Source organism: Aulonocara stuartgranti, assembly GCF_965226115.1.
Source record: "Aulonocara stuartgranti genome assembly, chromosome: 20".
NCBI lineage: Eukaryota > Metazoa > Chordata > Actinopteri > Cichliformes > Cichlidae > Aulonocara > Aulonocara stuartgranti.
The window spans coordinates 489,239-503,301 of NC_138956.1; positions in this window are offsets into that span (position 1 = coordinate 489,239).

Genomic DNA, 14,063 nt, shown 5'->3' on the forward strand with positions numbered 1-14,063 from the left:
GTAATGAATGCTGCTACCTATCAACAATGTACTTGAGTGAAGCACCATTAACACATCAGCTTTAAAACAGGTTGGAAGCAGACAGAAAACTATTTTGCATGATTGTCCATGATTGAAAGAAAAAAAACAGCATAATTTAAACTGGCCAGTGGGGGAAAAGAATCCTCCTTGAAGGGGGTTTAATGAAAAATATAATATAAAACATCATAGTCTATGTGTATGTAAGCCCCTGTGTGTTGGGGGATTAGAGTGTAAGATAAAGGGGTTTAGCAGAGTGTGATAAAACCTCTTCCTGACTTACAGGAGGAATGAAAGCAGCAGAGGTTTCTGTTTTGGTCAGCTCAGGTCAAAGTCAAAGACAGAGCTTCTTCAGCTGTATCACCTCTCAGAGGAGAGCTCAACCAAACTACTGACATTTTCACAGGCGCGATATTTTCTTTGTGAATGTACTCTGCTAGATCTGCTCTGGGACTCCAATACAGGAGGCTGAATTTCTAAGTTTGAGTTACTTCTTTAACATAATAGCTATAGCAGCATGCTCTGCAGTACATTCAAAAGCAATAATGTCTCTTTCTTTCCTCCAGTTTGCAAATGTGTTTTGAGATCCTGTTTGTTTTTCTGTTTTTTTACAGCATGAATAAGTGTTAGTATGGTAACAACCCAGTCAACCCAATATTCCAATGCCACAGCCTTAAATGAAAATAAAATCCCATAGGCATTTCCTCTGAGCCTTTTGAATTTCAAATCATGTCAGATTATGCGTAGAATCTAGTCTCTGGTCTAGATTCATGCACGCAATCCATGCAAGCTCAAACCAAAGAAAAAAAGGGTGGGGGAGAGCGAAGATAATCAACTTCCCTCCTAGTGAAATGAGAAACTACAGGTGGGCTCTGTGGTGTAGATAGGACTGATGAAAATCTAGCAGACAGCAGCAGACAAACAGAACAGTGGGCATGGCATTGTTAGCTTAAATTGATTGCTTGTGTTGCAGACAGTTGAGTACATAAAGATCAGTCAGCAAACACATGTGGAATAGATTATTACGTGATAGTAAAATAGGATTTTTGGTTTCCAAGCTCTCACTTCATCACAAGGAAACACTAAATGCATTACAGCATGGGATCTGGTGTAAGAATAACTTACTAGCTCAGTTTAAAAGCTTAAAAATATATATTTAAAAAGAGCAGCAGTAGCAAGCGACAGAATAATGAGTGGTGTGGCAACAGGGCTGTAGCAAAAGCAGAGTCTCCTCCCAAGAAAACAGCAAGATGTGTTATTTCCCCAAATGCCCGGTGACAAATCCCACCAACATAGAAAGCTGTAGGAATTATGTGACTTGTCTTCGGGGAGCCCAGGATTTTGTGGTGTGATACTGATATAGACCCACAGAGTAAACAAAGAGAATGGGCCAGTTGGGTCAAAACAAATGCTGGACTATGACTTTGAACATTATCCAAATAATAACAATAGCAGAAAGGTCTTTTAAGTTGGACATTGTTGTAATAGTTACTCAGACTACAGTATTTGCCACTAATCATATAGTCATTTTGCTCTGATTGACAAGATCAGAAATTGTTTATTTACCCTCTGCTCGGCAACAACAAACAATGTGATATACATTTCTCTCTGCTGTGAAATATATGCCATCTGAATATAGTGGTAGACTCAAATTGACTGTCTAAACTAGCTTGCAGGCTTCACTTCCTTTGTTAAATTATCTGCCTCAGCTAGCTTGCAGACTTCCCTCCATCCACTGAATGTAATTTCATTCCACTCAGCAGGGTGTAATAGAATATATTTTCAAGTGAGTGGGGTGTCATGAGTGCTGTGTGTGTGGTATTACAGCATTAAGGAGCAGATTTACTTATAGTTTGCACCTCTTTTGCCACTAAAACACCTCTTGTCAAGACCAGAGAAAATTTAAAAATGGACAAAGTTATTTTGCTGCACTTATCGCATGTGCATTGACGGGTGATTCCTTTTCAGAATTAACCATTTGTGGAGGAGGGTATTTAAATAAATCATGTAAGGTGATTGGCTAATGTTTGCAGTAGTCAATTTACAGCTTGGCTTATTGAGCAATTAATTAGTGCCAAATAAAAAACAAAAACAAGACTTTATCTACTTTGTACTTGATAAACTAGGGCTCCTGTGAGCAGGCACCATTCAATACAGACACTATGTGGCAGAAAAAAGTAAAAGCCACAAGATGCTTTTATCTGAACATATACATTATTGGAAATAAAATAAGAATGTTACTATTAAAAATTACTTTATCTTTAATTTGAAGATAAACCAACAAGAAAGACAGATATTCAGCATCCCGTGGAGCTTCACATTTCAGGACAATGGACAGTGCCCAGTGTTTCCCTTGTTGACATTAGTCTGCATATAGATATAAGGAGAATAAATTGGCTACCTGACAAAATTCAGTGATGTGGTCTTCAAATGTTACTTCCACTTTCTGCACCAGAGAGGTCTGACATTTTTATTTTCTCTGCGCCCCTCCTGCTGCACAGACCTCATCAGTAGTATTTCAGATGTCTCTTTTATGTAGCTCAGACAGTTTGAAATTGTTAAATTCCTCCGCTAATGCCTCCAGTTTTAAAGAAGGCTTTTTCAAAATCTTTTGTGCTTTTCCTTGGTCTTCACTGCACTGCTGATTCCTAACAGAGCAAATCTATGCTTATACTCTGTTCATCAGAAAACATCTAATAAGCCTGTGTTGCTAGTAGACTCCTCACCCCCCTATTCAGTTCTCCTTGTCTGCAGCCGTACACTAATTTGTGGGGCTCTTGGTAGATTCCATTGGTCATTATCAAAGTGAAGAGGCTGTGTGTGTGTTCATAAATTTGCACATTGTTAGTAGACCGTTCTCAGAACTTTCCCCTCACATTGGTGCCTAGCCTCACGCTAATTTGCCCTGCTTAGTAAATGTGGCCCAAAGTGTACTAATGGCCTCATTTGACTGAAGTGCAAAGGCCTCATTAAATATAATAGGGGTAAAATATCAAGTAAAAGTGGTACAATGAGCATGCACCTATTATACAGCTGTAACACTTAGAAGATTTGACATAGCCCGAAAAATGAGATTTTGGGGAGTTTTGCGGGATCCACCATCACTGCAGTTTGGATGAAATATCTGTAGCTTAAAGCCTTATGTCTGCAGCAGCCATGACAAATGATTAACTCTAATCATATGTCTCCCAACTCTGAGACTCATTCTGCATGAACAGATTAATAGCTCATAAATCTTATGAGGAACATTATATCTCTGCAATTACAGCAGTCGCGCTGCAGCACAAGTCTCATGGTATATTCAAAATGTTTGGTGAATATTAAAGTGAAAAGACCAGTTAGGAATACGGAGCTGAGTGCCAGGAGAAACTTATTCTCACTGCAGAAATACATCACGATAGTCGAGAGGGCCTTTGGTAATGACAGAGAAAATACCAGGGGGAAAAATTACAGCACTTGATGTGAATGATGCGCCAGTTCTGCCACAGTTATCAAAATGTTGAGAATCTCCATTAGTCCATTTATAGATGATGGTTGCTGTTTAAGGATGTTGTCATTATACCCCATTCATTCTCTGAATACAGCTTCATAGTGGCTCAGTCTAACATTGGATAAATGACAGAGATGCTTTGTGGGCCTCAGCATCTGGGCAGTTGCTCTTTCAAACATTAAATAACGTAGTTAGTGTACACACAGAGAAATAGACAGAGAATAAGTGTTCCACTCTTCCTGACTATCCAAGCATTTCTGATTACTGCAGTGTGTGTTTGCAGTGATAAAGCAGCAGATATTCCTTCGGGTATAGAGGGAAGTAGTGTATTCAGCAGTATGTAATTATAATTTGGCGATCTGACACATTGTGAATGATTGTGTCTAACACAAACTACAGACAAGAAAACTACAATAAGTCTCTTATAATAATTTACTCATAAAGTTTCCGGTGATATCCCTGGGTCTCGGTAAATTCATTTCTGGCCTGCAAAGCATGATTCATGAGCCAATTTAGTTAGCCCTAAATCATTCTTGTGTGTTTAGTAAACTTTGCAAAGTGTGTCCGGAAGCTAAATGCTCGAAATGAAGCCCTCAGGATCAGGTAAAGTGTCAAGCTAGTTTTGGCTTGCCATCCACAAATACTGTCACTTTCAGTTGGTCATTTGGCACTTCTGCCTCCTTAACATATGAGGTTGTATCATCTGTCGGCAATGAAAAGCATATCTGCAAGCTCATGATTTCTCTTTTATCTGTTCTGTGCAAAGCTGCTGCTACAGGACTTGCCTGTCTGAATCCTCTTTTACTGTATTTTATTTGCATTTTACTCCATTGTTTAAACAGACTGGTGATGGTGATTTCTTTTTTAAAAAACACTGAATGGGTGACCTTGGGGTAAATCTGATGAGACGTCCACTCCTGACAAATGCCTTGAGTGTTTTCCACTTGTAAATAATCTTTTTCACTATAGAATGATGGAGAATGATGGACACTGTAGCCCAACTGCTCACAACAAGTGCATTTGATTAGCAGCACCTGGCTGCGACTGACCCTTTTAATGCCTATGAAAACATGTTTTATACTAACTATATGCTTAATTTTAAGCTTTACATACAGTGGGGCAAAAAAGTATTTAGTCAGCCACCGATTGTGCAAGTTCCCCCACTTAAAATGATGACAGAGGTCAGTAATTTGCACCAGAGGTACACTTCAACTGTGAGAGACAGAATGTGAAAAAAAAATCCATGAATCCACATGGTAGAATTTGTAAAGAATTTATTCGTAAATCAGGGTGGAAAATAAGTATTTGGTCACCTCAAACAAGGAAAATCTCTGGCTCTCACAGACCTGTAACGTCTTCTGTAAGAAGCTTTTCTGTCCCCCACTCGTTACCTGTATGAATGGCACCTGTTTGAACTCATCATCTGTATAAAAGACACCTGTCCACAGCCTCAAACAGTCAGACTCCAAACTCCGCCATGGCCAAGACCAAAGAGCTTTCGAAGGACACCAGGAAAAGTATTGTAGACCTGCACCAGACTGGGAAGAGTGAATCTACAATAGGCAAGCAGCTTGGTGTGAAAAAATCAACTGTGGGAGCAATCATCAGAAAATGGAAGACATACAAGACCACTGATAATCTCCCTCGATCTGGGGCTCCACGCAAGATCTCATCCCGTGGGGTCAAAATGATGATGAGAACGGTGAGCAAAGATCCCAGAACCACACGGGGGGACCTGGTGAATGACCTGCAGAGAGCTGGGACCAAAGTAACAAAGGTCACCATCAGTAACACACTACAACGGCAGGGAATCAAATCCCGCAGTGCCAGACGTGTTCCGCTGCTGAAGCCAGTGCATGTCCAGGCCCGTCTGAAGTTTGCCAGAGAGCACATGGATGATACAGCAGAGGATTGGGAGAATGTCATGTGGTCAGATGAAACCAAAGTAGAACTTTTTGGTATAAACTCAACTCGTCGTGTTTGGAGGAAGAAGAATACTGAGTTGCATCCCAAGAACACCATACCTACTGTGAAGCATGGGGGTGGAAACATCATGCTATGGGGCTGTTTTTCTGCCAAGGGGACAGGACGACTGATCCGTGTTAAGGACAGAATGAATGGGGCCATGTATCGTGAGATTTTGAGCCAAAACCTCCTTCCATCAGTGAGAACTTTGAAGATGAAACGAGGCTGGGTCTTCCAACATGACAATGATCCAAAACACACCGCCCGGGCAACAAAGGAGTGGCTCCGTAAGAAGCATTTGAAAGTCCTGGAGTGGCCTAGCCAGTCTCCAGACCTCAACCCCATAGAAAATCTGTGGCGGGAGTTGAAAGTCCGTGTTGCTCGGAGGAATGGGCCAAAATACCAGCTACTGTGTGTGCAAACCTGGTAAAGACCTATAGTAAACGTTTGACCTCTGTTATTGCCAACAAAGGTTATGTTACAAAGTATTGAGTTGTATTTTTGTTATTGACCAAATACTTATTTTCCACCCTGATTTACCAATAAATTCTTTACAAATCCTACCATGTGGATTCATGGATTTTTTTTTTTTCACATTCTGTCTCTCACAGTTGAAGTGTACCTCTGGTGCAAATTACTGACCTCTGTCATCATTTTAGGTGGGGGAACTTGCACAATCGGTGGCTGACTAAATACTTTTTTGCCCCACTGTATTTTTGTGTTGATAGAATGATCCAGGTCATCTCTAAAAGTGACATGAAAAGAAAATACATTTTTTGTGTTAAAATCAAATGTTTTGTTGACCAACAATCTCCCCCGACTACTTTGCCAAAATATACTTTATATTACTATTATATTATTATGGTGGGAAAAAAATCAAAATGACTATGGTGTAAAAAGGCTTAGTCATGATGCAGTAAAGACAGTGATCCTTGTTTGAAGCCTGTCTTTACTGCATCACTGCCATGTGTGTTATATCCTGCAAAATATCCTTCACTGTGGGTAAAGCCTCAAAATGTTTTTGTCATTTTTGAAAACGATATCTATGCTGCATCCCTAAAGCAGCATCAGTCATCATATTCTTAGTTCTCAGCCTAAAAAGTGCACTTCTTTGTGTGTGTGTGTGTGTGTGTGTGTGTGTGTCTGTGTGTCTGTGTGTGTGTGTGTGTGTGTGTGTGTGTCTGTGTGTGTGTAACCATGTCTCTACATGTCTGGGAGTCTACACATGCACATGCAAGCCCAAAGGGAAATGTAATAAAAAGAAGGGTATTTTTTCCTCTTTTTGGTATGTGTGTCCTCATTTCACTGTGTATAGGTGTATCGGTATAAGAGAGGTGAAATTGAATTTGCCCCCCTTCACTCCCCTGTTTATTGTGTTAGGCCAAAGCCTGCGCAGAACACCCACACTGAACGACAAATAAATGAAATGCGTTTCATGTGTGTGTTTGTAAAACAGAATAAATTGGGGAATATGCTCCCGTGTGTGATAGTGTAGCTGTACATACTGTCACATAATGAAGCTGCTTTGCTTTTTATGGCACCATGGCTATGGTGCAGGGCTAGACTCAGTGAAAACTGAGCCCATTATCTTTCATCTCTATTCACACCCACAGCCACAAAAACCCTTTCTGGGCTTTACAAACATTTGTGTCCTACATACCACAAAAGACCCTTTATACAATACAAGAAAATACAGATATAATCAAATATATACATTATTATTTAGTCAGTCATCTTCTGCTAGTCACTGAGAAAAATACCTTTTCCTTTAATGCTAAACTGATAAGCAATGATACATTTGTAATGATGATGGAGTGAGACGTTGACTGTCAGCAACACTGACTGCAAAGCAGAGTCCTGGCCTGCCATTAATGGCCATGCCATGCTTGTGAATATTCATAGTGTTTTGGAACATGTCCTCGCATTCAGAGCAAAACAGAGTGGAGCACTGTGACAGGTCTGCTCACTGACAATGAAATGCATTTCATTGGAGTATAAACAACCCAGCAGTGTGGCTGTCCATCAAAGTAGTCTCACAGGACTCTCATTTAGACCATGGGGAAATTATATCATAATCTGGATTGGATCAACACTGAATTTCTCCTTCTGAATATTACTTGTTTTATTTAGTCTTTATTATATAATACTTAAACAGACAATGTTTTGATTGAATGCAGAATGCCAGTCATGAGACAAACTCAGATTGAAGCAGTAAATACATGAATGTGCATTATTACCACATTCAATCACAGAGACAGAGAGAGAGAGATGGCAAATCCAATGGCAGTATTAAAAAAAGTCTAATAATAAATGTGATGTGGTGTGTGTGTGCATAGCAGTAAGCAATAAAGATTAGATGTATCCACTCAGATGGGTGTACACAGAAACGGCACCCATATCTTTTTCACAATCAAACTTCTTTTAGATTTTACTGTTTGCAGAAAGAATATTCTGTTTCTTTCAGGGTTAAATGCACAACTTGATTTAACAGATAACTGCTGTGTTTGTCTGCATGTTGCGCATAGCAGGTGTAGAGTTTTTTTCTCTTTTAACTAAACAGCTGCATGATGTGGCTGAAAACAGTATTTTGTGAATATCAAAGCAAACAATAACAGCTAACAGCTGACAGCTAAACATCGACTGAAACCCAGTGTAAAGCTGTTCAAATACTTGTTTTTAGATTTGATATGCTGTTGTAAAATTCTCAGTAAAGTTCAGGTTAAAAGTCAGAAACCTTGATGTCTTTTTTATATGCTCACTTTGGAACCAACGAAGGTGTGTTAGGGGCAACAGCAGACAGGGAAGGCTGCATAATGGTTTTTATCCAGTATTACATTTAAAATTCAGTATTTCAGCATTTAAAAAGATAATTAAAACAAAGGCAACATTTCACAACAAAATTAGGTTAACTAAGAAAAACCTCATTCATATAAATCATGAGCAACAGCCACCAACTAGGCAATGCTCCAACGTACACATAAGAGGAGTAAAGAGTATAAAACACTGACTGCGAAATGTAGTGAGATGAAATAGAAAATGACACATAATGAAGTTCCAGAATCTGAAACTTGTGCTTAACTTATTTTTCCACCACAGACGAGCCATCTTTTACTCGTCTCTATTTACCTCACTTTATATAAGTGAAGTAAATTTGCTATTTGCTCCCTTTCAACATGCAAAATAACCTACAAACTGTGTGTGTGTGTGTGTGTGTGTGTGTGTGTGTGTGTGTGTGTGTGTGTGTGTGTGTGTGTGTGTGTGTTCCTTTATAGTAACTGATGCCGTTGGGCTTTTTACCTCTTAGGAAGAAAGATCCACTTGGGGTTAATAATTAAATTATAGTAAGAACACTTTTATCATATATTTGGGTATGGTAACAGGTAGTACAGGTTAGAAATAGGGAGTCAGTGCTGGTGGTGTGCTTAACACTCATCTCAGAGAGTGAGACTGAGGAATGGAGAAGTGTACCAGTACTGTTTTTCAAGAGGGTTTATAGCATGAAGATATAAGAAAGAGTTGATAAACCTAAGATAGGAAGTGAGGTCAATAATCAATGAGTAGCACTGTTTCATGCTGAGAAAGAGCTCCAGGCATGTGATGTTTGCTTTGAGCATTTTGAGTTGGAAGTATAGAGAAGGTCAGAAGATGTTGCACTGTGACTTTGTGACACATGATAGGATGCAGAGAGAGAAACTGATACCGAATGAGGAAGTCAGGATTATCAGAGAATACAATACACACGAAAGGGGAAGAAGAGGGTGCAAGCAGTGTGGAGTGGACCGAAATGAGTGTCAGGAACGATTTGTGATGGAAGGATAGCAGCAAGAGTGAAAGGGATGGTTCATAAGAGAATAACGAGACCTGCTATGGTGTATGGTTTGGGAACCGTGGCACTTACAAAGAACAGGAACCCGAGTTGGAGGTGGCAGATTTGAAGATGTTAAGATTTTTATTTGTAGTGAGGAGGGACAGGATTGGAAATGAGTGCATCACTGGGACAGCCCGGCTTGAGCAGTTTGGAGACAAAGTTAGAAAGATAAGGCTGAGATGGTTTGAGCCTGTGCAGAGGAGGGATAGAGGATATTATGGAGAAAGGATGTTGAAGATGGAGCTGCCAGGCATAAGGGAAGGAGAAGATCAGTGACATACTGAAGGAGGGCTGGTTTAACAGAGAAGGATGCTAGAGATAGGGTGAGATGGAGGCAAAAGGATAAGGTTGGACAAGTAATGTCCTATTTCAAGTGTAACAATTACTTTCAAATTCACCAGAGTCCATTGATCCATTATAATGATATTCAGGTTTATGAATATATCTCAGTATTTGCATATCCTCAATGCCAGCTCAAGGAAATTCAGTTTTGATGAAAGGCCTTCAAATGCTTGCACAGCACAAACCATATGTTTTAAGGATCAAAGCAGCTGTCACAGTTTCTTTTTTTGACTCAGTGTGATAATCGGTGTTGCATTCATGATCATTAAATTGTTTGCATGTTTGTATAAATGCTAGTTTTGCCTCCGACAATTCAGTTGTTTGTTCTCTAAGACGGTGATGCGGTTTATCAAAAGTTGGGTGACTTAACTGTCTACCACTTTGTTGAACAAAAAATATGTGCAGAACACAGAGCGGCATACGAGCATATGTGTGCCAAGGGAGATGTTGGGCTGGCATGTGTGTTGTGTCAATGATTTTGAAAATGAAACAGCAGCAGAGAACTACAGCGCAGGCACTTTTGCCTGAGGGTCATTAATATTATATCCAATACCCATAAAGTTCAACTGTCCTCTCAATCTACCTGCAGGCTTAAGAAATGACACAAAAAGGCCATCCAATATCTGACACAAGTACAGTGGACCCAAATCAAAACTACCTCTAAGAGGAGTTTGGGAAATATAGGACCTTGTGCATGTGTCTCTTGCGGACTTTAAAAATGACTAATGTGCAATGAAACATATGCGACTTGATATGAAAACGTTGGAAACAATATAAAACATGGATCCCACAGCATACTCTAAAGTGAATAAAGTCTCATTTAAAATGAATGAAACAGAGGAAAAATGGCCTCGGTCAATAAAAGCAGATGACAGTCCTTAGGTTGATTTACAGCTTTAGAGAGAGGCAGTGCCGAACTCAAAGAAGTTTTTCATCAAGATACTAGCTTCCAGCCACCATAGACCACGAGTCAACCAGCAAAGTAGTGAGCAACTTTATCAAATATTAACGCATTTCAAGTCTTATTTGTCAATGTGGCAGAAATTCAGCCATGACAATGCAGAGTGCAAAGAAGTAAGATTGGCCCTAGTCTGAAAAGTTATTTAATACAGTGTATACACACATACAGAGTTCATACTGTAAATGTATATGGAAGTGTAGTGTGCATACATATACTATAAAATACATAAGAAAGAGAATAAGACATGTGCAGAGAGTGCACACAGCTGACAGTTGTCATTTACCAGCACACAGTGTGAGATGAGATGAACTCTGACACATTATGGATTGAGCTGGCAAATCTCTCCCCATAGGATGAAGCAGCTGCTTCCACGCAGACCTGAGGTAGGTGGGAAGCAGAACAGCGAGGGTCATCTCACTCGTCTGAGACGCACATTACATATTTTTGTCTTTTGTCCCAAGTTCTATGCTTCAGCAGAATGTCTGTTAAAGGTATGTGCAGTAAAGCTGCTGGCATTTACTTCCACAAATATCCTCCTGCAGTAGATATAGAAGTAGACGTAAAAACAAAAAGAAAAACATGGGGCTATATTTCACTGCAGTCTACAGATCTTGTGTTAAGTAACCATCCTGGTGAATTTCTATCAATGTGCAGCCCCTGAAGGTGGTGCTATGATTGCAGCTCTTTCCTCCTATCTAACTAATTACCTGAGTTACTGCTAAAGCAAACATCGAAACACCATTTAGTCATGCACTCATGTGTGGAAAGGTATATAAATATACAGTGACTGTGCAGTGTTTCATTTTAGATTTCCAGGCAGTGTTTATCATAACAGTGTGCTTTTGTACTTGCTATGGTCCCTCACACATCTATATTCAATGACAGGGTATAATTGTACCTCACTGGTGCTACTGCTGTGTTGAGTGAACACACTAATTGCTGAACTGAGCTCACAGCCATCATTGTGGCATACTGCAACTCCCATACAACCAAGCAAGACAGAAACAGTTATTGTACAGTTGTGTCTGCCTCGGGTGGAGTAGAAATAAATTCAGTGACTTGGAAAAAATGACTTGAGCAGGTACAATGTGTACAAGATGCAGTCCATTGACATTAGTTTTTGTATTGGTTTTCAGCAAGTCAAATCATCTGCAGACCGAAAGTGCAAGTGTTCCTCTCTTTGGAATAACTGTGTACACTGTGATGCTTCACCGCAGGTCCTAATATGTTATGATACAGTAGTTCAAATATGGCTCAAATCTTTCGGGGAGTGTTTATTACATTCGCCATGTTTGCATTTGACAGTCACAGAGCAAGGCCATTATAGCCTGAATTTGATCCACCTATTGCAGTAGACAAGAACTAACAGACTTAAAAACTCCTTTGTCCCACACGCCATCAGACTGTTTAACTCCTCTCTGGAGGGGAGAGGGAGGGGAGACAGGAGGACAAAGGAGGGGGGAACAACTAAGCTGTAGTGCCTCTTCACCTCACTGTACAATACCTTGTGCAATACTTTTTGTAAATAGTCAACAGTGCAATAGACTCAATACTTGAAATGTGCAATTCACTTGTATTTTTATTTTTTATTCCTATTTATTCTATTTATCCCCTTTGTATATTTTATTTATATTTGTCTCTGTATTTATATATGTGTGTGTGTGTGTGTGTGTGTGTATATATATATATATATATATAACAATTCTGTAACTGTAACTTCGGTCGTTGCTGTGCTTTTTGGAAGTCGAATTTCCCAGAGGAACCCACCCGAGGGATTAATAAAGTTCTATCTTATCTTATCTTATCTTATCTTATCTTATTTACCATATCCAAGAAAGGGTCTCCAGTATGAAGAGTTGGACAGCACCAGGCCCTGACATGGTTCACGCCTACTGGCTGAAGAAGCTGACTGCACTCCACGAGCGCCTGGCAGCACAAATGAACCAGCTGCTAGTTGACGAGAGACACCCGGAATGGCTAACCAAGGGCCGGACAGTCCTGATCCTCAAGGACCCCCAGAAGGGACCGGTCCCCTCCAACTACCGACCAATAACCTGCCTCAGTACTACATGGAAGCTCCTGTCAGGCATCATATCGGCTAAGATGAACAGGCACATGGGACAATACATGAGTGGGGCACAGAAAGGAATTAGGAATCCCCTTTGTATATTTTATTTATATTTGTCTCTGTATTTATATGTGTGTGTGTGTGTGTGTGTGTGTGTGTGTGTGTGTGTGTGTGTGTGTGTGTGTGTATATATATATATATAACAGTTCTGTAACTGTAACTTCGGTCGTTGCTGTGCTTTTTGGAAGTCGAATTTCCCAGAGGAACCCACCCGAGGGATTAATAAAGTTCTATCTTATCTTATCTTATCTCTTAGTGTTGTGACTGAATCCAGCGCTATCTGCACCTCTCCCTGCTTATTACCCTAAATTAATAAGTTTTCCATTCCCCTTCAGTGTCTCACCCCCCCCACCTTTCCATTAATCACAGAGAGAAAAGGATTGAAAGTCCGGTGTCCATCAGCACTGAAATCCAGCTTCTTGGTGGAGAAATAACCTCTCTTTTGTTCTGGCATTTATCATTTATTGATGACAGTAATTGTTTCTGGCACCAGTGAACACAGCAGCCCAGACACTGGATATTAAATCACTTTATCACCATGAATGGAGGCTACAGTTTCACTGGCTTCAGACATCATGTGGCACTTTACTTTCTGGCACATCTCATTGTCATTTAGGAAGTGAGTTTATCATGCAAAGGAAAGTTTTTACAATGTCTTGTTTATTCTCTTGTTTCTGTGAGTTGCACTTCTTCTACGAATGGATCTGAACGTCCTCCCTTCCTGTGGCAGTTGACACGTGTGTGAGCTGTACATCTGCTATACTAGGATGAGCAGAATATTACACATGTCGTTTGCTCTACAGAAGCAGATGGGAAGAGCCCGCTGAACCAGCACTGTGCTTAATTATTTCTGATGCCACTAAGTAGGCTGAAAACAAACATAATTGCCTGTTTGATGGGCAGTTCAACATATATATAAAAAAATAAAATAAAATTCCCCTCTCGCCCCTGTGGGCAGTTTATCCTTCAAGCTTGGGTCCTCTACCAGAGGCCTGGGAGCTTGAGGGTCCTGCGCAGTATCTTAGCTGTTCCCAGGACTGCGCTCTTCTGGACAGAGATCTCCGATGTTGTTCCCGGGATCTGCTGGAGCCACTCGCCTAGTTTGGGAGTCACCTTCACCCTCCACATCCTCTCGAGCTCTTCTCTGAGCCCTTGGTATTTCTCCAGCTTCTCGTGTTCCTTCTTCCTGATATTGCTGTCATTGGGAACCGCTACATCGATCACTACGGCCGTCTTCTTCTGTTTGTCTACCACCACTATGTCCGGTTGGTTAGCCACCACCATTTTGTCC